Source organism: Geotrypetes seraphini, chromosome 3 (assembly GCF_902459505.1).
Source record: "Geotrypetes seraphini chromosome 3, aGeoSer1.1, whole genome shotgun sequence".
In the NCBI taxonomy this organism is placed as follows: Eukaryota; Metazoa; Chordata; class Amphibia; order Gymnophiona; family Dermophiidae; genus Geotrypetes; species Geotrypetes seraphini.
The window spans coordinates 391003031-391027696 of record NC_047086.1 but is presented as its reverse complement, the minus strand read 5'-3'; the positions used below and the strand labels follow the sequence as shown (position 1 = coordinate 391027696).

General features: G+C 43.5%; 1 protein-coding gene across 3 annotated transcripts in view; it reads left to right on the top strand.

Moving 5' to 3' along the window:
- Positions 1 to 24666, top strand: part of EML4 (EMAP like 4) — a 401831-nt gene that overhangs the window by 167074 nt on the left and 210091 nt on the right. The gene's annotated exons all lie outside the window — the stretch shown is intronic.

The following is a 24666-nucleotide window of genomic DNA, read 5'->3' as shown; positions in this document are numbered from 1 at the left end:
TGGACTAGTATTGCTGCCCAGTTTCAGACACAAGACAACAGAGAGTTATATAACTTGCCCAAGGCCACAAGGAACTATTGTAGGATTTGAACCTTTGCCTTCTACTTATAAAAATTTAGGGGGTCCTTTTAGTAGGCTGCAGCAAAAAGTAGCCTTAGCAAACACTTATGTGGGTCTTTCCCTCGCACTAATGCCATTTTTACTAAGGCCATAAAAACACCAATATTCTATTTTTTGCTTTAATAGCCATGTGCAAATGTCGCTCTTAACATGATCGTTTTTAAAAATGACCACAGGAGCACTTACTGCATTCTGTTTTGGAGGTGTTAAGGGTTCCTGTGTTATCTGTGCGCTAAATAGAGAATGATACGGTAATAAAAATTCATCACCATTCCCGTCCTTGTGGATAACTGTGGGAAACCATCCCCGTGTCATTCTTTAAGGAGAGAGAGAAGAATCAGAGTATGAATGGGCCCAGCCACAGATCCTCAAGTCTTGCATTGAAAAATGCTGGTGTAGAAGGACTGAGGTTGAGAGAAACATTAAAGAATGACAAGGGATGGTTTCCTGTGGTATTGGGACAGACTGAAGGTCCGTCAAGCCCAGAATCCTTTTTCCAACAGTGGCCAACCCAGGTCACAAGTACCTGGCAGAAACCCAAAGAGTAGCAACATTCCAGAGCTGTGATTGTGATGTCATAATGCCTCATTCCACCAATGCCTAAGAGCCAAACTCACCAGTGATGTCACAAGGCCTTGATTGTCCTATACTTGGCTTACATCCCTGTGTTTAACTGCGGGAAACCATCCCTATGTCATTCTTTAAGGAGAGAGAGAAGAATCAGAGTATGAATGGGCCCAGCCACTGACCCTTGCATTGAAGAATACTGGTGTAGAAGGACTGAAGTTGAGATAGACACTAAAGAATGACACGGGATGGTTTCCCGCATTTATTCGCAGGGACGGAAATGGTGATGAATTTTGTCATCATGTCATTCTCTAGCGCTAAACAGCTAGTATGTGATAATATATTTGTGCTAATTGTTTAGTGGTGGAATGCCTGCTCTCTGCCCCTCACACAACACCTTCAAAAATTTTTTTACCATGGGAGTTAGCCCATGCACATTCCACAACTGCTGCGTGACACTGTAACACGTGCCGTCTTAGTTCATTTTTTTGCTACGTTAGGCGCACGTTAGTGGCAAACACAGTTTTGTAAAAGGACCTTTTAGTTAACTCTTCTCATCCACAATTGTAGCCAAAATTAATTTGAAAAAAGAAAACAAAAAATAAGTTCTTGAAGTTTGTCTATATTGAAATAATACAGTAAATTCTATTAGTGATGACTCATAAGAGAAACTCTATTTTTTTTTTTAACAAACTCATGTGAAAGAAGTCTTGAGGTTTTATATATTCTTGTTAACCCAGCAGCAGTAAGATGGGACAGGGGGGGGGGGGGGTACTTGAGGAGGGATTATTGTTGGCTTAGTACAGTGTGTAGAAAATCAGCTAGAAATCTGCTTCACCACTGAGCAAATGAATAGTGATAACTTAGCTAAGCTTTCCTACACAGATCCACCACTCAAACAGCTCTGCAAATAAGGATGCTTGCTGTCTTTTCCTCTGTAATACTTCTGAAATGCTCCCTTTTTCTTAGTGTGTGTGTGTATTGAAATTTTTTGCTTATTTGTTCAGCTTGATATTGTGCTTCATAAAAGCACAAATCAGAGTTCATGTAAAACAATGTACACCCTCCATAATAAAATACAACAGATTAATAAAACATAGAAACATAGAATATGACAGCAGAAAAGGGCCTTTAGCCCAACAAGTCTGCCCACTCAAAGAACCCACCCCCCTAAGTTCTTCTGTGAAGTGAACCCACATGTTGATCCCATTTGTTCTTAAAGTCAGTCACGTTATTGGCCTCAACTACCTGAAGTGGAAGATCATTCCAATGGTCAACCACCCTTTTGGTAAAGAAGTACTTCCTAGTGTCACCATGTTTAGCGGATGCCGTCTTGTCGCCGTAGGTCCTGTAAGGAAAAATATGTCTTCTTCCACCTCAATGCGGCCAGTAACGTATTTGAACGTCTCTATCATGTCACCCCTCTCTCTGCGTTCCTCGAGAGAATATAGCTGCAACTTACCTAGACGTTCTTCATATGGGACATCCTTGAGTCCTGAGACCATCCTGGTGGCCAAGTCTATATCAGCGTATCGCAAACTGTGTGCAACGACACAGTAGTGTGCCTCTTGTGATTTCAGGTGTACCGTGGCACACTGGGGAGGAGGAGAAGCACCGGTGCCGGCTCACTGCCTACAGGACATCCCTCTCGCAGCGAGGGGCACGTCTGAGGGCAAGTCTGAAGGGCTTTAGCGCATTTGTGGACATCAACGTGATGACATCACACAAACGTGTGATGGTATCACAACGAACCCCACACACTTCCGGTGCCTTGAGCTGCAGTCACTGCTTTTAGTTTGCCGCAGCTCAAGAAAGTTTGCAGGACACTGGTCTATATTATAAGCAAACTAAAACTTTAACCAAAAGCTCTGCAGAAAAGCCAGACTTTTCACTGGTTTCTGAAATCTTAGCATAACACCTTCACAGTGAATTTCATGAGGTACTCTGTTCCAAAACAAGGGATTCATAAATCTAAAAGCTGACTGTGGCTCATAGTCACCAATATAACATTTGCAGCCCTGGATAAACACAGCAATCCCTGCTGCAAAGACCGCAAATGACGAGGTGGGACATAATTCTGTAAGAGAGACAACATGTATGCAGATGCCCCCGTCAGAACTTTAAATTCCACTCAAGAAGAGAGAGGAAGCTAATCTGGATATTTTAATACGGTAGTAATATGACTCCAGAGTTTCTTCCCAACACATGTGTTCTGTATTAGCTGGAGTCTTTTCTAGGACTTCCTCACTACCATAATTCCTGTAACAGTTATTCACAGCATTTCAATTGTGAGGTTACCTGTGCACGGATCATAGCTGCCAGGTCACATGTATCTAAGAAAAGCACCAAACATCTGCTGTGCTGCAGTACCAGGAAATGAATCTTTGTCTCAAAGGATTTATATGAATTATAGAGCTCCCATCACCTTCCTTTCAACTAATGTGTGCCAGGCAGTGATTGGTTTCTGATACAATGGCTTTTCTAGTGCAAATCTGGCTTGAATCTGAAATGCCCTGGCCTGAGAGAGGCAGAAGACTGAGTGATTGACATGAGGTGGGATACGAACTCTGCCAAAACACGGAACATGTTGGGTCTGTATCCTACCAAATGTCAGTCACTCAGTGAAGTGGAGATTGTTTTGATTTTACTGATTTTATTATATCTTAATAAACATCTTGTCAAGATCATTGGATTACACAGACTTCTGCCTCTTTTGCTGAGAAGTCCATCCCACATGATTTTGAGCTAAATCAAGGTGGTGTGAGGCAGATAGAGACTTTTATTTTCAAATTGAGAAATTCAAGATGGCTGCTGCTGCAGCGGTTTTAGTGCCAAAAATGTCCCATGGGAGCTACAGGGTCAAATTTTAGCAATTTATAAAGATAGGGGACCTTGGCTGTTGCCCCAGAACACCCCCCCAAATAGTAGCAGTATTCCATGCTACCATCCCATATCTGTCTCAACAGCAGACTATGGGATTTTCCTCCAGGGATTTGTCCAAACCTTTCTTAAAACCAGCTACGCTATCTGCTCTTACCACAACCTCTGGAAATGCATTTCAGAACTTAAAAAAAGTCTTCCTAGTATTTCCCTGTAACTTCATTGAGTGTCCCCCTAGTCTTTGTAAATTTTGACGGAGTGAAAAATCAATTCACTTGTACTCGTTCTACTCCACTCAGGATTTTGTAGACTTCAATCATATCCCTGTAGCATTTAACTACTCCAGAAGTAGTGTATGGTCTACTACAGGGGTGTCCAACCTGCAGCCCGAGGGCCGCATGCGGCCCCGTGAAGTATTTTGTGCGGCCCCGGTCGAGGGCAATGCAGTGTTTTCCTCTGCTGCCCCCGGATGTTTACCGTCTTGCTGGCTCCCTCTTCTGTTTTGCTGCAGCATTTGTGCGTCCCCAGAAACATTTTTTTTCAGCCAATGCGGTCCAGGGAAACCAAAAGGTTGGACACCCCTGGTCTATTAAATCAAACCAGTAAGCTGAAATAGTCAAATTCCTTTTGCTTTCCGCTGTTGATTTCACTCACACAGCTGCCTTTAGTGGAAAAAAGTATTCTGCCTGCATCAGCACCTACCTAGCAGTGTTATAGTAATGATAAGTACTATTAGAAGTAGTAGAAATGATAAGTAAATTACTACTATTTATCATTTCTATACTGTTATTAGACATACGCAGCACTGTGCATCAAAACACAAAAGAGACAGTCCCTGCTCAAAAGAGCTTTCAACCTAGTGAAGACAGACAAACTGGACAAGAAGGTGCATCAATGCACCGTGCTCAGGTGGGGGAATTGCAAAGGGAATGATAAGACAGATAATTGGCGCTTAGAAAGTGGGTTGGAGTTTGGCATTGAAAACAGCTTCAAAGAAGCGGGCTTTGAGTCTGGATTTTGAATACTGCCAGAGACGGAGCTTGAAGTGCCGAGTCAGGCAGTTTGTTCCAGGCATATGGAGCAGCAAAAGGATGGAGTCTAGAGTTGGCCGTAGAGGAGAAAGGTGCAGATAAGAGAGATTTACTCAATGAGCGGAGTAGTAGTAGTATCTAGAATGTACTGCCCTGGAGAACTGGGCCTGAGATTCTTCGCATATTGTGGTAGAAGGAAGACAGGATAAAATTTTGTTAAAAATCTTAAATTCCAAACTAAAGGGCCTTTTTATTAAAGGGAGTTAAACTCTAGCGTGTGCTTACTGTGTGACATACAGGCTACTATAAAACATGTTGAAGCATTTTGCGATGATTTGATGTTTGTGTGTACTAACATTTGCATTAGCTATATTTCATTACTGGGTGCTAGCAGGCATAACGCAGGAGCATTTAGCATTAAACAAACAACAACAACCCAAAAAATATATATATATATACAGTGGTACCTCGGTTTACGAGTGCGAGCGTTTTGCAAGACGAGCAAAACATTCTCAAAATCGGCACCTCAGAAACCGAGCGCGCTTCGATTTGCGAGCGTCCCCCCCGTGAACCGGCACCCTCCGCTCCCGCGATCTGCACCCCCCCCCCCCCCCGCTGCCATCTGGCACCCCCCCCCCCCCCGCGACCTGAGATTCCCCCAACCCACCCGAACCCTCTTCTTACTTTGCTGTAGCCTCCACAGCGGCACCGGCACCAGCATGTCCTGTGCGTGGTACTGGTGCCTGAAGATCTGCTTCCTGTGCTGGGCCTTGAGCATGTGCGCATATATATATATATGTAATGCATGTTTATGTGCTGGGCCTTGAGAGTTCACGTTCGACGTGAACTCTCGGGCCTTGAGCATGTGCACATGCTCAAGGCCCAGCAAAGGAAGCAGATCTTCAGGCACCAGCACCACGCACAGGACATGCTGGTGCCGGTGCCGCTGTGGAGGCTACAGCAAAGTAAGAAGAGGGTTCGGGTAATGCATGTTTATGTGAAAATTAGCTTACAAGGGGCCATTGAAAAGTTCTCAGCCCAACCAACAAAGTTGGGGCATTCTTCATCAAGGACTATAGACTTACCCTCTCTTTTACAAAGGTGCGCTAAGCTTTTTAGCGCACGCTAAAATACTTGCTAAACGCTAATGCATGCATGTTATCCTATGGACGCATTAGTGGTTAGTGCACGCGTTGATTTAGCGCACCTTTGCAAAAGAGGGCCTTAATCCAGCGATTTTCCATTTTTCTCATTCCGTATTTTTCTGACAGAACAAAAAAAGTGGAAAAACAGTGGACTAAGTGTATAGTCCTTGGGGGAGACAGCCCCAACTATGTTGGTTGAGCTGAGAACTTTTCAGCAGCCCCTCGTAAGCTCAGTTTCTTATGCCCTTTAGTAAAAGAGCCCTAAGGGAAAATTTTGAAATACTGGAAATTCACATAGGATTGGTACCTTAGATAAAAGAGCAGATTTGTTTAGGGGAATCTAGGATTAGGCTGAAAATGCTGGCTGTTCTGTGTTGAATTTGTAAAGATTATTTAGATTTTCCATATGCAGATTTTCCAATGACTAGCAGAATAGAGTTTTCCACTTTTTTATTTTTTTTTATGCATACAAAACATACATGAAGGAGTAAATTCTATATATGTCACCTAGAAAAATCAGTGCTGAAATATTGGCGCTTTGCACTATTCTATAAACTGCCTCTGGAGATAGACATGGTTTATGGAATCACACACAGCACCCGTCCATGTGACTGATATTTAAGCCGAAATGTCTGCACCTAAGTTGTTCATGGATCAGGCTTATTCTATAGTAGTATGCCTAACTTTTAGGAGTCAGTCAGAAAGAAGATTGACTCGTTTGGACTTTGGTGCTGGAGAAGGATTTTAGGCGTGTTGTGGACTGCCAGAAGAACTAACAAATCGATTGTGGAAGAGATCAAACCAACTATGGTCACTTGAAGCCCAGCTGATGAAGTTACAACTGTCTTATTGTGGTCACTGGAGAGATCACTGGAGAAGGACATCAGGTTTGGGAAGATCAAATGAACCAGGTGATCTGCAATCAGATGGCTGGACATGTTGAAAACAACCATGGGGGATGACACTGGACCTTTCCAGGCTAGCACAAAACCAATTTCTTTTTAGATCCGTAATTCATCAAGTCATTAGAACGCGAGCATGAGTCGATGGCACCTAACAACAACATTTGCAATGAAACAGAAGCCATGCTAAGTTTATTTCCGACTGGCATTTTTATCCACGTATCTTTACCATAGGACTTCATAGGGATCCTTGAAGAAGACATTCTGTCGAAACACAGACCGTGTTGGGTCCAGGGTCCAAAGCTTTTCAGTGAACTGTGTCCTAAAGGTTTTTATGTGGTTTGCCAAGTGTTAATATTATTTTTTAATATTAACAAAGTCCATCTCAGGAACATCATTTCTCCACATTGTTTTTTGTTTCTTCTTGGATTTGTCTGTGGGGATCATTGGGTCGATTCTCTTGTTTCTACCTAACAACAACTTTTAGGAACACGCATGACCCATCCATGCTCCTTCCCTGGCCATGCCCCCTTTTCAGATCTGCACACAACAATTAACATGCATCACAACAATTAACTCGCATCAACAAACATACTTAGAAAGTTGTGCACATAAATTCTAATTAGTGTCAACTAGTGCTACTTGTTAATTGGCAATTATTGGCGCTGATTGGTTGTTGTCCAATTAAGTTGCACACACAAATGCGCATATGCACACAGATTTGCTTAGACAACTTTGGTTGCCATATATATAGAATCTGGGGGAAAAGTCTAAACCAAAAATTGGCAACCCTCCGTGAACCTCATTTACTTGTGTAGTTCCTTGAGAATGACTCATCTTTTTTAAATAGTTACATTTACGTCTGCGAGAGCAGCCCGTCAAATTTTACCAGCAATATTAGAGAATCCTGCCCTAAGTGACTTGCCCAGAGTCACAAGGACCAGGCTGGGATTGAACTCACAACTTCATACCACTAGGCCACTCTGTATTAAGAAAAAAATTAAAAAGTGCAAGGTTGGATGGGGAGAGAATTCCATCTTACCACTCCTGCTGCGATGCAAAAAAGAAGCAAGTTCAATGACCTGGTATGATTTAGAGAGAAATTGTCTCAGATGTCAATATTTGATTTCTAGTTTGTTGAAATATGATGATTGCTGTGAGAGCTTTCCTCAGAATTACTGCATTCCTGCTAGTTGAATTTTGTACTGAAACAATTTTTCCTTTCTTTCTTTTTTCTTAATTTGACATCTAAACTGCATTTGAAATTCTTCTATTTTAATCTTAATAAACCCCCTTTTACTTACAGAATTCTATGAGCGTCGGAGCATTTAGTGCTCCGGCCTGTGGTAGAAACCTACCGTGGCTTAGTAAAGGTGTGTGGGGGGAGGGGATAATAACATATACTGTATACCATAATGTTGTTCATTTGATGAAAACACATTCAGTCATGCAAGGTTTTCACGATCTGCCATTAATTGATCAGATTAGGTTCAAAGTTTTATTTCTATATAATCTTATCCTGGGCCACTTAGATGGTTAAGATCTTTGTCTGAATGGCATCTCTGCCTCCCTCCCTTCTCTTGATCCTTTCATATACCAATCTAGATCTCTGGAGTCCTTAAGGTTTTCTGTCCTACAGAGGACTTTTACTACTTTAGAAAAAAAAAAATAGCAATATGGATCTTTCTAGGATCTTGATGTTAGAACATCTGTGACTATTTGGGGAACTTCTTGCTTGTTTGAAATAATTTGTTTTACTTTTTTTGTGATTGTTGTATTTGGATTAGATGATAAATTTAATTTTACTGTATTTTATATGATTTTAATTGTACTTTTGTTTTTTTATTGTAAATTTACATTTACAGTATATTTTGTATACTGCTCTAAGCATTTTATGGTGAGTGATTAATGATATTCTGAGGTCTGTCTGAAAGAGAGATGAGATCAAATGATTCAGATTTCATGTAAACCTCAAATGGACTAGAAGAGAGGTTGAGAACAGAGTGGTTTTGGAAGCATCTGGTGCGTCTGGGATTGTCTGAGCCACAGCTGTTGATAGACGAAGCTTGAATTAAATCTATGATGGTTTGACCCCAGTTACAAATTTCCAACCCTCCAACCTTGCTTTGCTTTTGGTTATTATTATTTCTTCTTTTCTTAAAATAAATCTTTATTAATTTTCAATTCGAGAACAGTGCATTAAATATATATATACAATTAACGTCATCACTTACAATTGATCAAAGAATACTACAAAAATGTTTTCCCTCCCTAATTCGAGAACAAAAGCAAAGTGCTTTAAATTATGCATACAATTAATATCATAAAACAGCGCTTGGATTCGATCAATGAATACAACAAAATATATTACCCCCCTCCCTCACCCAAACCCTCCCTGGATGTACAAATCAAATAGGAAATAAAGGCATAATCCAACTAATCAGAGTTAACAAAATTCGTCAGTGGACCCCATGTTAATTTAAATAGTTTATTATGATACGATATTTCTGAATTCATTTTTTCATATTTATGACAATTTTTGATGTCTGGGGTAAAGGAAAACTGGGATGGCATGGAAAAGTGATCTACCTCTGGCCTGCCTCAGCAATATTTCACATTTGAAGGTGGATACAGAAAATTCACAGCTCCTTCATTTGATTCAGAATATTCTCCTGGATTACTTTGGTGTTTAGTTAATGGTTTTCTCACACAGAGGAATTATGACTGGCAAAAAACACCAAGGGCCGGATTCTCTAAACCAGGGGTTTCAAAGTCCCTCTTTGAGGGCCGCAATCCAGTCGGGTTTTCAGGATTTCCCCAATGAATATGCATGAGATCTATGTGCATGCACTGCTTTCAATGCATATTCATTGGGGAAATCCTGAAAACCCGACTGGATTGCGGCCCTCAAGGAGGGACTTTGAGATCCCTGCTCTAAACGGCATCGTTAGCGATGGCGTAGATCACATGTCAGTCACATGACTGCTATTTAGAGAATTGTGACCACGTCAAAAGTAATGTAGGCCAGGGTTTTAGGGTTTTACAGGCCTACATTTCTGGTACATCCATACCCCCTTTTTTTACTAAGGCGCGTTATGCTTTTTAGTAAGCGGTAAATATTAGTGTGCGCTAAACACTAACACGTGCATGTTATCCTATAGATGCATTAGCAGTTAGCGCATGCTAAACGCGAGCTAAAAAGCTTAGCGCACCTTAGTAAAAGAGGGTCATAGAGGCACCTACATCCACTTCTGGTGTGAAGCACACCTGCTTTAGACACAGGTGCCGGTAGATGCCTCTGTGCACAGGAATTGGATGCGGTCATTTGTAGGCGCTTGAAACGGAAAATCTGGCAACCCTAGTCTGCGCCAGTTTCAATCTTGGTACAATGCTGTACCCACTTTGATCTCTGACTTTCCTTCACTTTATAACTTGGAATTTTCTGTGCTTATCTCATTTTATTTTTAATTCTCTTCTCGACTATCTCCACCATCCCACTGGAACAAAATTCTTTACGTTTACCACCCTTTCCATGGGAAAAAAAAATTCTGAATGTCTCACATACTGTCCCTCAAGCTGACAAAACTTCTGTCTTTTGTGCCACTATAATTTCAGTATTAATTTCTTGGTGATCATGTCAGTTTCATTGCATTTCATTTAAAAAAAAATGTTTGTTTTATTATATGGCCTTTTCCAGTTTTCTTGTGTAACACTGTCCCATGAAAATTGTACAAAAGGTATAATATGGAAATATGAACAAGCCTTTTGGTACTTAAGAAGAAAACTGAGGCATCTTCTCGTAAAATCCCATGGATTTATCAGTGCTTGCTTGCTTAAATAGATATGGTAGCTTCCTTGGTTGCAAATTGTACACAATACAGAGCATGCATGGCTTTTAAGATAATTAAATTAGGATAGTATACAATGAAATTTCCTATGCAACAGCTTTGCCCAGCACTCTGACATTAGACGAACTGCTAATTTATGGTTAGAACAGCTGCTTCACTTTGCTTTAGAGCGGAAACTATTTTGACCAGGCCAGACTGAGTGTTTGTAAATAGTTTGCTTATGTCTGGACATGACAAATCTGATTTAAGCATTCATTTTCATAAGAAACTAAGGGTCTGTTTTACAAAGCCACATGGCAACTGCCCTGAAGCCCTTTAAATCTCTATGGGCTTCGGGGCAGTTTCCAAGCTGCAGCTGCTAGCGCAGCTTTGTAAAATAGGCCCTAAGAAATTATTTTACTAAGATGTGGTAAAAATAGGCCTTAGCACACCCTTACATGTCTTTTTTCTCCACACACTAAGGCCATTTTTATCACCGCCTTAAAACCCCAAATCTCTGTGTGTGTGTTTGTTTGTTTTTATTAATGGCCATATGCTGATGTTGCCATTAGTACGTGGAAACCAAAAAAACTCTGTGGAGTGACGATGTTCCTAAATGGACTTTATTTGAAAGTATCAAAGTTCCAAAGGTACACTAAAATCATCCACATAAAAATAAATCATCCACATAAAAGCCTTAAAGGACCTAATCCGCTAGGGATACAGGACCCAACACGGTCTGCGTTTCGACAAAAAGTGTCTCACTTCCGGCTCATCACACAATTGTTTCCCACATATTCACCTTTATAGGACCCCCAGGGACCCCTGAAAAAGACTTTTTTGTCGAAACGCGGACCGTGTTGGGTCCTGTATCCCTAGTGGACTAGGTCCTTTAAGGCTTTTATGCGGATGATTTATTTTTATGTGGATGATTTTAGTGTACCTTTGGAACTTTGATACTTTCAAATAAAGTCCATTTAGGAACATCGTCACTCCACAGAGTTTTTTTGGTTTTCTTTGGATTTTCTTCTTTGTGGATATTTTGGGGTCAATTCCTTTTGTTTTTTGCCATTAGTACGTGGCCATTTTTAGAAATCTCTGTGTATACATTTACCACCACTTATTTAGTAGATAGTAAAGATTCCTGCATTATCTATCTACTAACTGGTTAGTGTTTGATAGGGCCCCTATTACAAAGCCATGGTAGTGATTCCTGTGACGCAGCCTGTTCAATTCCTACAAGCGGCGTTGCATTTGCTGCGCTGGGTCTCACCACACAGCTTTGCAAAAGGGGCCATAATGAGATACACTATCTGTTTAATGTAGGTTTGTTCACTTTCGACCCCTGACATGCCATCTCCCCCCACCCAAAAAAAAAAAAATAAATTAGCACGTTTTTAACCTGAGTGCATCCCACAATAAACCTTTTTTTTTTTTTTTCTATGTTAGGTGCATGAGAGAGATTTACATGCTAAGGAGGCAGTACATGCAGATCTCTCTCATGCATATTCATTATGGATATCCTGAAAACTTGGCCTGTCTGTGGACCTCGAGGACTGAAATTGAGTAGCTCCGCTTTAAGGTATTTCAGTGTCTGTAACATTTTCTCTCTCATTTCCTTTCCTCTGTAGGGTATAGATAGGGTTACCAGATTTTACTTTAGTAAAATCCAAACCCCTGGATCTGTCCCCCCCAGGCCCACCTATTACAAACCAGTTCTGCCCTCCCAATCCCGTCCTTGCCCCGCCCCAGTCCCCCACCCCCACCCAGCTGCCTGCTCTTGTCATGAATGCCCTCCTGCCCGATGCGATTTTGAGGAAGCTTTTCCAAAACCCGCACAAAGTGTTGGCTTTTGAAAAGCTGTCCAGACCCCCAGACATGTCCTCGAAAAGGAGGATCTGTCCAGGGAAATCTGGACGTCTGGCAACCCTAGGTATCATTGTGGGCAGTATGCTTCGATATTCAATGCAATGCTGCTTTTAGGGTTTCTGCTGCTACCTTAGAACAGGAATTTTGCAATCTTCCTAAATAAAATTATTTTACATTTATTTGCCATTGTCCAAAATGTTTGGAATAGAAAACAATAAAATAAAAATACAAGGTGATACTTTTTCATGGACAAAATACATTTTTGACTAGATTTTGAGAGCTAAAACTGAGGGAAGGGGATTTTAGGTCCCAAAAGGTAGTCAAATAATATACTGTCAACCATCTTATTGGCCTATTAGATTTGTATACTTTTATGCCTTCAAGTGGACTGACACAGCAACTGTACTACTTTATCCAAAATATTTTGAGAACTTCTATGGGAGACACTACATGTCAATCACCTTTTCCAGCAATCAAGCCTTTGTTTTCCATTAGTCACTCATAATCCATCTGTCCCTGCCAGGCAGTCTCAGCCCACTCCAGCAGTGCCTCTCTCCCCTCATCCATCCATCTGTCTCACACCCTTTCTCAAGTCTCTTGTTGAGAGGAATCTCAGTAGGCATGGCACCGGCTTCCAAAATATCCACACTCCAGGTACTTCTCCCGGCTTAGTCAAAAAGGTGGCCTCCTCCCCAAGGCCATCTTCCTGTTTATCCCACACACATTACTAGTATTTTATCTCATTGGGGGGGGGGATGTATTAGTGTGGTTTGAGGCTCCTTAGTACCCCTGACTCTAAAGAGATGCAAAGGCTCCTTGGGCCAAGGATGCCACTTCTTTGATTTCATTGTGTATGAGGAACGCATTGCCTGCTTCTCCTGTGGCACACAGGTCAGTGACGCCCATTCTGTGGGCTGATGGCACTGTTTTGAATTCTGTTCAGATGGGATTAAGTTAGAAGGCGGTGTCTTTGTTTTGGATTACCTCCCCCCACCCCTTTTAAGCCCTGATGGGGAGTTATTGAGGCATGATAAGAGCCACACGAGTCTTAGTAGTTGTGGGTTGCTGACATCTCCTTAAGAGATACATAGATTGTAGTACTTTTTTGGTAGTTTAGTTGTAGAAAGCTCAGGTAAGAAATGTTGCCTAAATTTCTGCAAGTTTTTTATTATGACGTGCCATAATCTATGTTATTTGAATGCTCTTCTATACAGTCTGTTATGGTCTCATTTGTATTGTACTGACATTTTATTCTATTCTATGTCTTATATTCCGCAAAATTTAGTGAAAATTCAATGCAGATCGCAAATCAACCCTCATACTAGGGAATTAAAAATGCTTGGGCCTAGATTCTATTAACAGCGCCATTGTTGGCGGCCGCCTTAAAAGCGGTAGGCGCCGGAAATGTAGGCCAGAGTTTTCAAGGCCTACATATCCAGTACCTAACTTTTTTTTTAATCGTGCCTATGAAGGCACATTACGATGTCTTACATCACTTCCTGCATTAGCCACGCCTACTGTGGTGTTAGGTGTCCTAAAGTACTTCTGTAGGTGTGATTCTGATGCTGTTTTTTTAGGCACTGGTAGATGTCTACCTTTTTACTTCTAAATGCTGTTTTTTCTTTTTTAATTGGTATTTTCAACTTAAGTTAGGAGCCAGTAGGGCTTAACTAACGTCGTTTATAGAATCCAGGCCTTAGTGACAAATTTAACATCATTAAGAATCTTGTATGAGAAGGTAAGCTATTCCAGATCTTAGGCCCCTGGTAAGCAAAAGTTAATTCAAATAAATGAAAACGACATCCATGTTGAACTGTAGGAAAGTTCAATTTGAAATGTTGCAAACTTGTAGCAGAAGCAAAAGAGCTTAAAAAAATTTCAAACCATAAACCAGGCCTTAAGAGCAGGAAGCATAAATGGCCGTATAAACCAAACATGACATTTTAAACTGGACTCTCTTCTTTACTGGGAGACACCATAACTTGATCAACAAAAGCGTGGCTTTTTCAAACTTTCCTAACTGGAAAATGAATCTTGCTGCAGTATTTTGCAGCAGCTGCAACTTCGGATATAATTTTCAGATAGACCATCATGCTATAGGGAATTACAATAATCCAGGTGAGAAAGAAAAATAGCTTGTACAACCCTCCTAAAATTAGAAGGATTCCTGCATTAACCAGTTTAATGTGTGATAGGCAGTGGCATAGTAAGGGTGAACAGTGCCCAGGGCGGTGGTGCCCTTCCCCCGCCCTCATCCCCCTCCCCGTGCATGCCTCCTTCCCTTACTTCTCCCGCATGAGCAGCATGCCCACATCAGTGTCAGCTCGCCCTTTGACATCACTTCCCAGCACGGGTCCCAGAAGTGACGTCAGAGAGAGCGACCTCGCACCGGGGAAGTAAAACAAGTACAGGGGAAGGCAAGGGGAGCGCATGGCAACGGGAGGGGCGGAGAGAAAGACAGGTGCTGCGCCTTCAGGAAGACTGTGCCCAGAGTGGAACATTTCCCGCACACCACCCTTACTATGCCACTGGTGATAGGGCTCCTTTTACAATGCCATGGTAGTGGCTGTATCACACTAGCTGCCCAAAAATGGGGGTCTCGGTTTATATTCAAGCCACCCCGTCCTCCCCCTCATGCCGCTATCCTCAACACTCGCCAACATCCATACACCTACTGGTGCTACTACCGCCAATATACTGACCCAGCAACTGCCCGGAGCCACTGACCTCCATGCACTGGTCCACCCTCAAGAACCACTCCTAATGCTGCCACAGATCCAATCGCTGACCTTCATCATGCTTAGGACCGGCCACCCCCGGAGCCGCTAACCCACTCGCCCCGCCCCCCCGAACTGTTGACCTCTCTGCTACCACCGGGCCGCTCCCCCACTCCATCCCACCCATCAGAATCGCTGACCTCCATGCACGGAGCCACCAACCACCCTTAGAGCTGCCGACCACCGTGCACGCCCCCTCCCCTGGAACCGTTGACATCCACGCACTGACCGCCAGTGATTCACTCCACACTGAACCAGTGTGGGACCCCAAGCATCTGCACATGCCCAAGGCCTGGCCGCTCCCGCCCTCTCTGAGAATCTCAGAGGGGGTGGGAGCCGGAAGACGCTAAACATCCAGAGATGCTCAAGGCTCCCACTAGCCCAGCACAGAGCAGATCGTCAACGGTCTGTGCATGGATGCCAATGGCTCTGTGGGGCGAGCACAGCGGTCAGTGACTCTGATGGGTGGGCTGGGAAAGCAGCTGTTCAGGGTCTACTGGCTCCCACCCCCTCTGAGATTCTTGGAGAGGGCGGGAGCTGCCAGGCCTTGGGCATGTGCAGATCCTGGGTCCCGCACTCAATCAGCATACAGAGTTGTCGTCAATAGGTATCTTCTGCCCTGAGAGGTAAAGCTGTTAAGTTTGTTAGGTGATTTTTATTTATTTAATTTTTTTAAATACTGCCTATTTTAATTTCTAAGTGGTTTTTGATGCTATGTTTATTGGTGCAATGCATTTACTGGTAACATAGGAGGAGTGTAATATCTTTGAGTTACCAGTAATTACTGTGTATTTTTCTTCTGAGCATGATAAAATTTACAAGCCTTTAAGGCATGGTATTCTTTCTTCTTCTTTTTCCTGTGTGGTCACACTGTACCTGCTAACTATTGGGGGGTGTTCATGGGGTATTTTTGGTTCCTGATGTATGTGTGTGTGTTTTAAGGAGGAGGGTCTATTGCCATAATTTTATTGCAAAATATTTACTGTAATGTGAGCATTAACCCTTTGATCCTAAAGGAATTTTGTATAGAAAAAAATATTTTGAAAAAATATGGGCACCTTAGTTGATGTGTCAGGACAGGTCGGGAAGGGGTAAAACGCGGACCTCATGGACCTGATGGATTTTCCTTACTAATCTGAGAGTAATACAATCTATAATAAGGACTTAATGTAGATCATATTACTCTCAATGGCCTCGTTCAGAAGAAAATCCTTTATACCAGCACATTAATCTGAAACTCAGTAAGATTGGAATCGAGAACGATCCCCAATATTTTCGTATTATTTTCTATTAACAAGGATTCTCCAAAAGTCAATATCAGCTCTTTACAATGTAACTTATAATAAGCCCCAAACCTTAACACCTTTGTCTTTGACTTATTCACATTTAAGAAATTAACATAGGTCAATTAATATAATTCTTCTATTATGTTCTTCAAAATAACTTGAAGTATCTTCACAACCATCCCTTGGAAAACACAATAAAAAATATTGTCACCGAATGGAAGAAAATGTTGCCTAATGACCTCAAGTAGACATTGAACAAGGTGGGAGACGATGAGCCCTGTTACTTGATTGTTCTACAGTGCTGTTGAATGTGCATATTTCTGTTACTGTATCATGTTAGTCCTCTCGTAGGTTTCAAATTACCGTTTTCAAGTTTAACTCATTGATTGGATTTATGTTTATATCGGTCCCATCCTCTTTCCCTTTGCAGCATAATTAGACTGTAACTTGGATATACTGCCTTTTGGGTGAATCTCTTCATAAAGGCAGTTAATAAATCCCAATAAATAAATAAATCATTTACCCCCTCCATTATAAAGCCACGCTAGCGTTTCTAGTGCCAGTCGTGGCAGTAATAACTCCGACGCTCATAGAATTCCTATGAGCGTCGGGGTTTTTACCACCATGGCAGGTGCTAAAAACACTAGCGTGGCTTTGTAAAGGAGGGGGTTAGTAAATTGTCAACCTATTATTGAGTATTTAAGGCATTAACACAAGGGTTCCTAAGCTTGTCCTTGGGACCTCAGCCTGGTAGGATTTCAGCATATCGACAGTGAATTTGTATGAGACAGATTTGCATGTACTGCTTCTGGGTGTAAATACTGAGGCTCTTAATGCCTGCTTCCTTTGACTCTTTAATAAGAATAGCCTTACTGGGTCAAACCAATGGTTCATCAAGCCTAGTAGCCCGTTCTCATGGTGGCCAATCCAGGTCACTAGTACTTGGCCAAAACCCAAGGTATAGCAATATTCCATGCTACCAATACAGGGCAAGCAGTGGCTTCCCCCATGTCTTTCTCAATAATGGACTATGGACTTTTCCTCCAGGAACTTGTCCAAACCTTTCTTAAAACCTTTCCCTCCTTTCCCTTGTTTAGTAGATGAAAAGAGATATTCGTGCATGCACAACCAAATATATCTAGTAAATGAAAAGGTAACTATTCACCCTACCTTTTGTTTTTAGTTGTTTGGAGCTTTTATCGTGCTTTATTTTCATGGACCATTAGGGCTGTAGGGCACACCCAAGTTGCATACATTATTTTCTCCAGTTTTTCCAATTTATTTAGTTGTCCAAATCGAAACGCCTCTTTAAGGGCAAATGATTGCATTAGGGCACATATAGATTTTAGATTGACACAAACATTTCTAATTTGCAGACTCACGTACAGGGGGCCAGCCTGGTGTTACCGAAATACTCTGGCTTTGATTCCTCGATCAGATATTCTGCTTTCTGGTCCTGCATGGAAGAGAATGCAGTTGAAGCAGTGGGACCCTCATTATCTCACAATGGCAGCATTTAGTCACGAGATTTAGGGCCTAAGACTATAGGATTCTGGAAGGAGCCTCTGTGCCTTTCCCTGGCCCTGTTCTATCACTGCAGTGACCAGACTAGGTACGACGAGTATGTTGGGGAGGAGATATTTAAAATAGTAGAAAAATTCCTGGGTAGTGGTGAATAGTTTACAGTTTATTGAACTTGATACACCACTCTTCATGTGAGCACAACAGAGCAGTTTATATAACAATAGTATCGGGGGGAAAAGGAACTCCAAGCAACAACAGGAAAGGAAGAAAACAGGAGAATATTTATTTTTAATTATTTATAATCCACACAATTTCAGTAATCTCAGTATTCTTGGCAGAAAACAATAAAACATACAGAATTTAAAATGTGACACACATAATACATATGAAGTAAACAACCTCAAAGCTCCATCAACATAATATAAAATTACAAGTATAGTTTCGTATGACTACCACTAGGGGTGATGTTTCTTAAATTTAAATATCACTCTGTTAAATTTTGTCAGGCTGCATTAGGACTCAAGTCACATTAAGGGGCAAATAACATGACTTGAAGTCCTAATATAGTTTGAATCTTCCCCCTTAATGGTCATTGTAGGCCTTGAAATAATTACATTTTCAGAGCCACTTTAAACATATGGATTGATGGCTCTGTGTGCAGAGCTGGAAGCAAAGAATTTCAATGCAAAGGAGCAGCTGTCAAATGAAGTCTGCCAGGGTCCCAACCTAGTTTAGATAGAGCTGAAGGCTTACAGGAGGAGGAAGAAACTGTTAGGGGGGAAAAAAATACTGAATATCTGTTGCTCTCTGTGAATCATGCCAATATGATCAAGGTCCTTTCACCAGAAGAAGTGTAACTATGGATAACGAAACATACAGTCATGTGAAAAAATTAGAACACCCCATAAAATATTCAGTTCTTCCTTAAGAAATGTTCACATATTGATGTCAAATCCTTTTTTAAATTTATTTCTGGAAAAGAAAGTGATGTAATTTTAGGTAAACAATGCTGAATGGCTGCTGTGAGTTCTCACGAGTCCCGTGAGAAGCTCAGTGCCGGGCAGGAGCGAGGAAAGTTCTCTCATTCCTGGTATACTGCTGGGCTGGGAGAACTCGAGACAACCATTCAGGGAGGGACTCGGCATGGGGCAGGAGTGCAGAACGCTTGCTCCTGCCCGGTACACAGCTGAACCACCTGGGATTCAAAAGGTACGGCGGGGGGAGGTGGAAGGGAGGTAAAAAGAATTGGCAGTCAGCTGGGATAGGAGACGAGAGGGATCCCTGCTGTCTTGACCAACCCCACCAGGTCATACGTCAGGCCGGGCGGAGGCCTACAGTAAGTCAGGGAGGGGGACAGGTGAGCGATGATCCAAATATAAGCTGAGATCACCATTTTTGGGCCCCCAAATCTCAGTTTATATTCGAGTATATATGGTAAGTAGGCCAGTTACCCTAGTTTCAGAATTTTTAAGTTGGTTAAAAAATGTGTATAAAACTACCAAAAAATACATACCCCCCTCTTTTACAAAGGTGCGCTAAGCTTTATAGTGCACGGTAAATAGCATGCGCTAAACACTAACGCATGCATGTTATCCTATGGACGCAGTAGCGGTTAGCGCACATGTTGATTTAGCGTGCGCTAAACATCCACCTTTGTAAAAGAGGGCCATAGGGTGCATTTACCCCCTCCCTTACAAAGCCGCAGTAGCGTTTTTGGTGCCGGCTGCCACGGTAATAGCTCCGGCACTCATAGAATTCCTATGAGTGTCCAAGCTGTTACTGCCCCGGCCGGTGCTAAAAACGCTAGCGCTGCTTTGTAAAGGAAGAGGATAAATTTTTTGAGGGTTCCATTAAATCTACTATAATAAAATGCAAAGTGCGCATGCGCACTCTTACCAGCATGTTCCCTGATCCCTGATCTGTAGGACTGTGGTCGGCAGAGTGCGCATGCGCGAGTCTCCAGGACTGTCTTCTGCACCTGTGCTGTGCCGATTGCGGGGTTTAAAAGCCGCGGCGTCGCCTCCTCTCACGAGCCGCACCAGCGTCGGAGAAGGGTTCCATGCTGGCGGAGATTGTGAGAGGAGCCGCCGCGGTACCTGTAAACTTAAAAAAAAACCTTTGAAACGCGGTAAGGGAAGGGGGGGGCGATAAAGAGGAGGAATCCAGACGCGAACTGCCGCGGCACCTTTAAACTTTAAAAAAAAAAAATTTGGCACGAGCAGACAAGACCGCGGGAAGGGAAGGGAAGAGGGGGGCCGACAAAGAAGAGAACTCCAGCTGCAAGCCGCAAGGAAGAAGCTGGGCCTACCTGCCTGCGGGGAATGCTATAAGGGAAGGGGGGCAATGGAGCAGGCTAGACCGCGGGAAGGGGGAGGAGCTGAACGGAGCAGCCAGATCGCAGCAGGCCAGAACGCGGGGGAGGGGCCGAACGGAGCAGGCCAGATCGCATTAAGAGAAGGGAAGGGGTGGGGGGGGAATGCTTCTACTACTGCACAGGGACCTGGAGGGGAAGGCAAATACCGCTGCTGCTGCACAGGGAAGTGGGGGGAGGGGTAAGGAAATGCTGTTGCTGCTGCTGCTGCACAGGGAAATGGAGGGCAAGAATTACAGACAGACAGCAGGAGGGAGGGAGACAGTCAGACAAAGGAAGAAAGATACAGGGGCAGAGAGAGAGACAGAAAGAAAGACAGACAGACATATATTCTAGCACCCGTTAATGTAACGGGCTTAAAGACCTAGTATCTACTATAATAAAGCCCTAAGCGCATAATGCGCACTCTTATCGGTGTGTTCCGAGATCCGTAGGTCCGTGGCCGGCAAGAGTGTGCATGTGCGCTTACTATGGCACCACACAACAGCCCGACACCACTTACTACGGCCCCACACGCTTACAACCTGTGCTTTCTTGCCGGCAGAGAGATTTTAAAACGCAGCCCTCCCTGCTCTCCAGCAATTTCGTCTAAGTAGTTTGCCGCTGTCATCATCCCTCCCCCCCTCACCCCTGGTGCACACGAACCCCCACTGACCCTCCCACCATCAAACCTCCCGGCTCCAGCAGCGGCCGCATCACACTAAAGACGCTGCTTCGCGGCCTTCCCAAGCTCTGATTTCAAGTTTTCAAGTTTATTTCATTTCTTTGATTACTTCGCATAGTCCAAATCCAATGCGATTTACATAAGTTCAAAAATTGAATAAAATTTTAAAAACCGACAAACATAACATTCACTATTAATACATTAATACATGTAAGGAGGGAAGCGGTTGACAGCAATTGACATAAATACAATTCTAAAAAAAAATAAAAGTAAAAATAAAACCATGGGAGAGTCAAAACACAGAAGGTTGGGGAACAGGTACCCGCTTAATTCCTCTGCCGCATCTCTGATGACATCATCAGAGACGCAGCAGAGGAAATCAGAGCAGAGGAAAATGCTTCTGGTGAGAAAAGGGGGCTGGGGCTGAAAGGGAAAAGATGGGAGAAGGGGGCTGGGGGGGGGGGTAAAAATGGGTTTGGAGCTGGAGCTGGGGCTGAAAATAGGAGACATGTGAGGGAAGGAGGCTTTACTAGCACCCGTTAATGTAACGGTCTTAAACACTAGTTTTATATAATGTTAAAAAAATACTAGGAGTGACTGCTGCACATCTCAGCACACAGGGTCTGATTTTTTTTTTGTTTTGTTTTTTTACCATTTATTTTACTGAATCCTTTGTGGCAGTTGGCTTGAGAAATACAGAGCTGTCAAGTTACCCAGTTCCAAGAGGGAGGTTCTAGGCAAGTCCTGTATTTCAGAGCTCTGTCTTACAGCATTGATTCATGCACTATAGATGCCACACTGCTTAGTAAGTTCAAAGCCAGGACTTGCTAAAATGTTTTTTCTCTTGGAGCTGGCTGTCAAAAGAGGGGTCATGTTATATTTTAACTTACTGCTTGCTTTTAAAGAAAAGCAGAGGATAAAGGTAGTCAGAAAAGTTATTTGGGCTGACTTATTACATTTTTGGAGCTCTGCGCATTTCATCAGGTGTGTGTGGAAGTCTTGTGAAGGAAAGACAAAAAGCAAAACCAGACTCTAATGTCATTATGGTTTGTGGTGTAGAACTTGCAAAGGCCTGATGGCAGGTTTAAAGTTAGTGTAGAACTGCCTTTGTAGGGGGTAAGAAGTGATATTTAAGGCAGGGCTTCCCAAACCTGTTCGGGCAACCCTAGAGACAATTCAGCTTTCGCGCTAGCCACAAAGCAATGTTACTTACCGTAACAGTTGTTATCCAGGGACAGCAGGCAGCTATTCTCACTAGTGGGTGATGTCATCCGACAGAGCCCCGATACGGACATCTTGCAAGCATGTCTTGCTTGAAGAAACTCAGAAGTTTCGAGATGCCCGCACCGCGCATGCGCCAGTGCCTTCCCGCCCGATGTACCGGGCGCGTCTCCTCAGTTCAGGTAGCTAGCCTGAGAAGCCAACCCAGGGGAGGTGGGTGGGACGTGAGAATAGCTGCCTGCTGTCCCTGGATAACAACTGTTACGGTAAGTAACATTGCTTTATCCCAGGACAAGCAGGCAGGTATTCTCACTAGTGGGTGACCTCCAAGCTAACCCCAATGGGATGGTGGGAGAGTTGGCAACTTAAGAGAACAAATTTTGTAACACTGTTTGGCCAAACTGTCCATCCCGTCTGGAGAAAGTATCCAGACAATAATGAGAGGTGAATGTATGAACCGAGGACCAAGTGGCAGCCTTACAAATCTCCTCAATCGGTGTCGATCTGAGGAAGGCTACAGAGGCTGCCATTGCTCTGACCTTATGGGCTGTGACCTTACAGGGAAGGGATAATCCAGCCTGGGCATAGCAGGAAGAGATACAAGCCGCCATCCAGTTGGAGATGGTGCGCTTCGATACCGGTCGTCCCAACTTGTTTGGATCAAAGGAGACGAAAAGTTGAGGAGCAGTTCTGTGTGGCTTTGTGCGATCCAAGTAGAAAGCTAGAGCACGTTTACAGTCCAGAGTGTGCAAAGCAGATTCCCCAGGATGAGAATGAGGCTTTGGAAAGAACACCGGAAGCACGATGGATTGGTTGATGTGAAATTCAGAGACCACTTTAGGTAAGAATTTTGGATGAGTACGGAGAACCACCTTGTCATGATGGAATACGGTGAACGGTGGATCCGCCACTAGGGCCTGAAGCTCACTGACCCGACGAGCTGACGTGAGGGCCACTAGAAAAACCACCTTCCAGGTGAGATACTTGAGTGGAGCCGTGTTGAGAGGTTCAAACGGAGGCTTCATAAGATGAGACAGGACAACATTGAGATCCCAAACCACAGGAGGAGGTTTGAGAGGAGGGTTGACATGAAAAAGCCCTTTCATAAATTTGGAAACCACAGGATGAGCAGACAAAGGTTTCCCTTGTAGAGGCTGATGGAAAGCCGCAATAGCACTCAGGTGGACTCGTATAGAGGTAGACTTGAGGCCAGACCGGGACAGGTGTAGAAGATAATCCAATACAGAAGATAGGGAAGCTCGCTGAGGTTCCGTGGCATTGGAAATACACCAGGAAGAGAATCTAGTCCATTTTTGGGAATAGCATTGTCGAGTAGCAGGCTTCCTGGAAGCCTCCAAGACCTCCCTCACTGCTTGAGAGAACTGGTGAGGAGTTATGTTGAAAGGAACCAAGCTGTCAGGTGGAGGGACTGCAGATTGGGATGAAGTAGTGAACCTTGATGTTGAGTGAGTAGTGAAGGAAACACTGGAAGAAGTACTGGCTCCCTGCTGCTGAGTTGAAGTAGAAGGGAGAACCAAGGTTGTCTGGGCCACCGAGGAGCAATCAGAATCATGGTGGCATGGTCTAATCTCAATTTGACTAGAGTCTTTTGAATGAGAGGAAAAGGAGGAAACGCATATAGGAAACGTTTGCTCCAATCCAGCAGAAAAGCATCTGCCTCTAGGCGATGAGGAGTGTAGATCCTGGAGCAAAATTGAGGCAGCTTGAAGTTGTGGGGGGCTGCAAAGAGGTCTATCTGAGGTGTCCCCCACTGAGCAAAGATCTGATGAAGGGGGTCGGAGTGGAGCGTCCATTCGTGAGGCTGAAGTAGACGACTCAATTTGTCTGCCAAGACGTTGTCCTTCCCCTGAATGTAGACTGCTCTGAGGAAGGTGTTGTGGCGAACCGCCCAATCCCAGACTCGAAGAGCTTCCTGACAAAGAGGGGCCGAGCCCGTGCCCCCTTGTTTGTTGACATAATACATGGCGACCTGATTGTCTGTGCGAATAAGGACCACCATGTCGTGAAGCAGATGTTGAAAAGCTTGGAGAGCATTGAAGATGGCCCTGAGCTCCAGAAGATTGATTTGATGGAGTCGTTCCGCACTGGTCCAGAACCCCTGAGTGCGAAGACCCTCCAGATGGGCCCCCCATGCATAGTTCGATGAATCGGTCGTTAGAACTTTCTGATGGGGAGGAGAATGAAACAGCAAACCTCTGGATAGATTCGAAGAGGTCATCCACCAGAGAAGAGACTGCCGTAGAGCAGGAGTGACCACAATGTGACGAGATAACGGGTCGGACACCTGAGTCCACTGAGATGCCAGAGTCCATTGAGGGATCCTGAGATGTAGTCTGGCAAAAGGCGTCACATGAACTGTAGATGCCATGTGGCCTAAAAGGACCATCATGTGTCTCGCTGAGATGGATTGGCGAGAAGACACTGACTGGCAGAGTAGAAGGAGAGCATGTAAGCGTGGAGG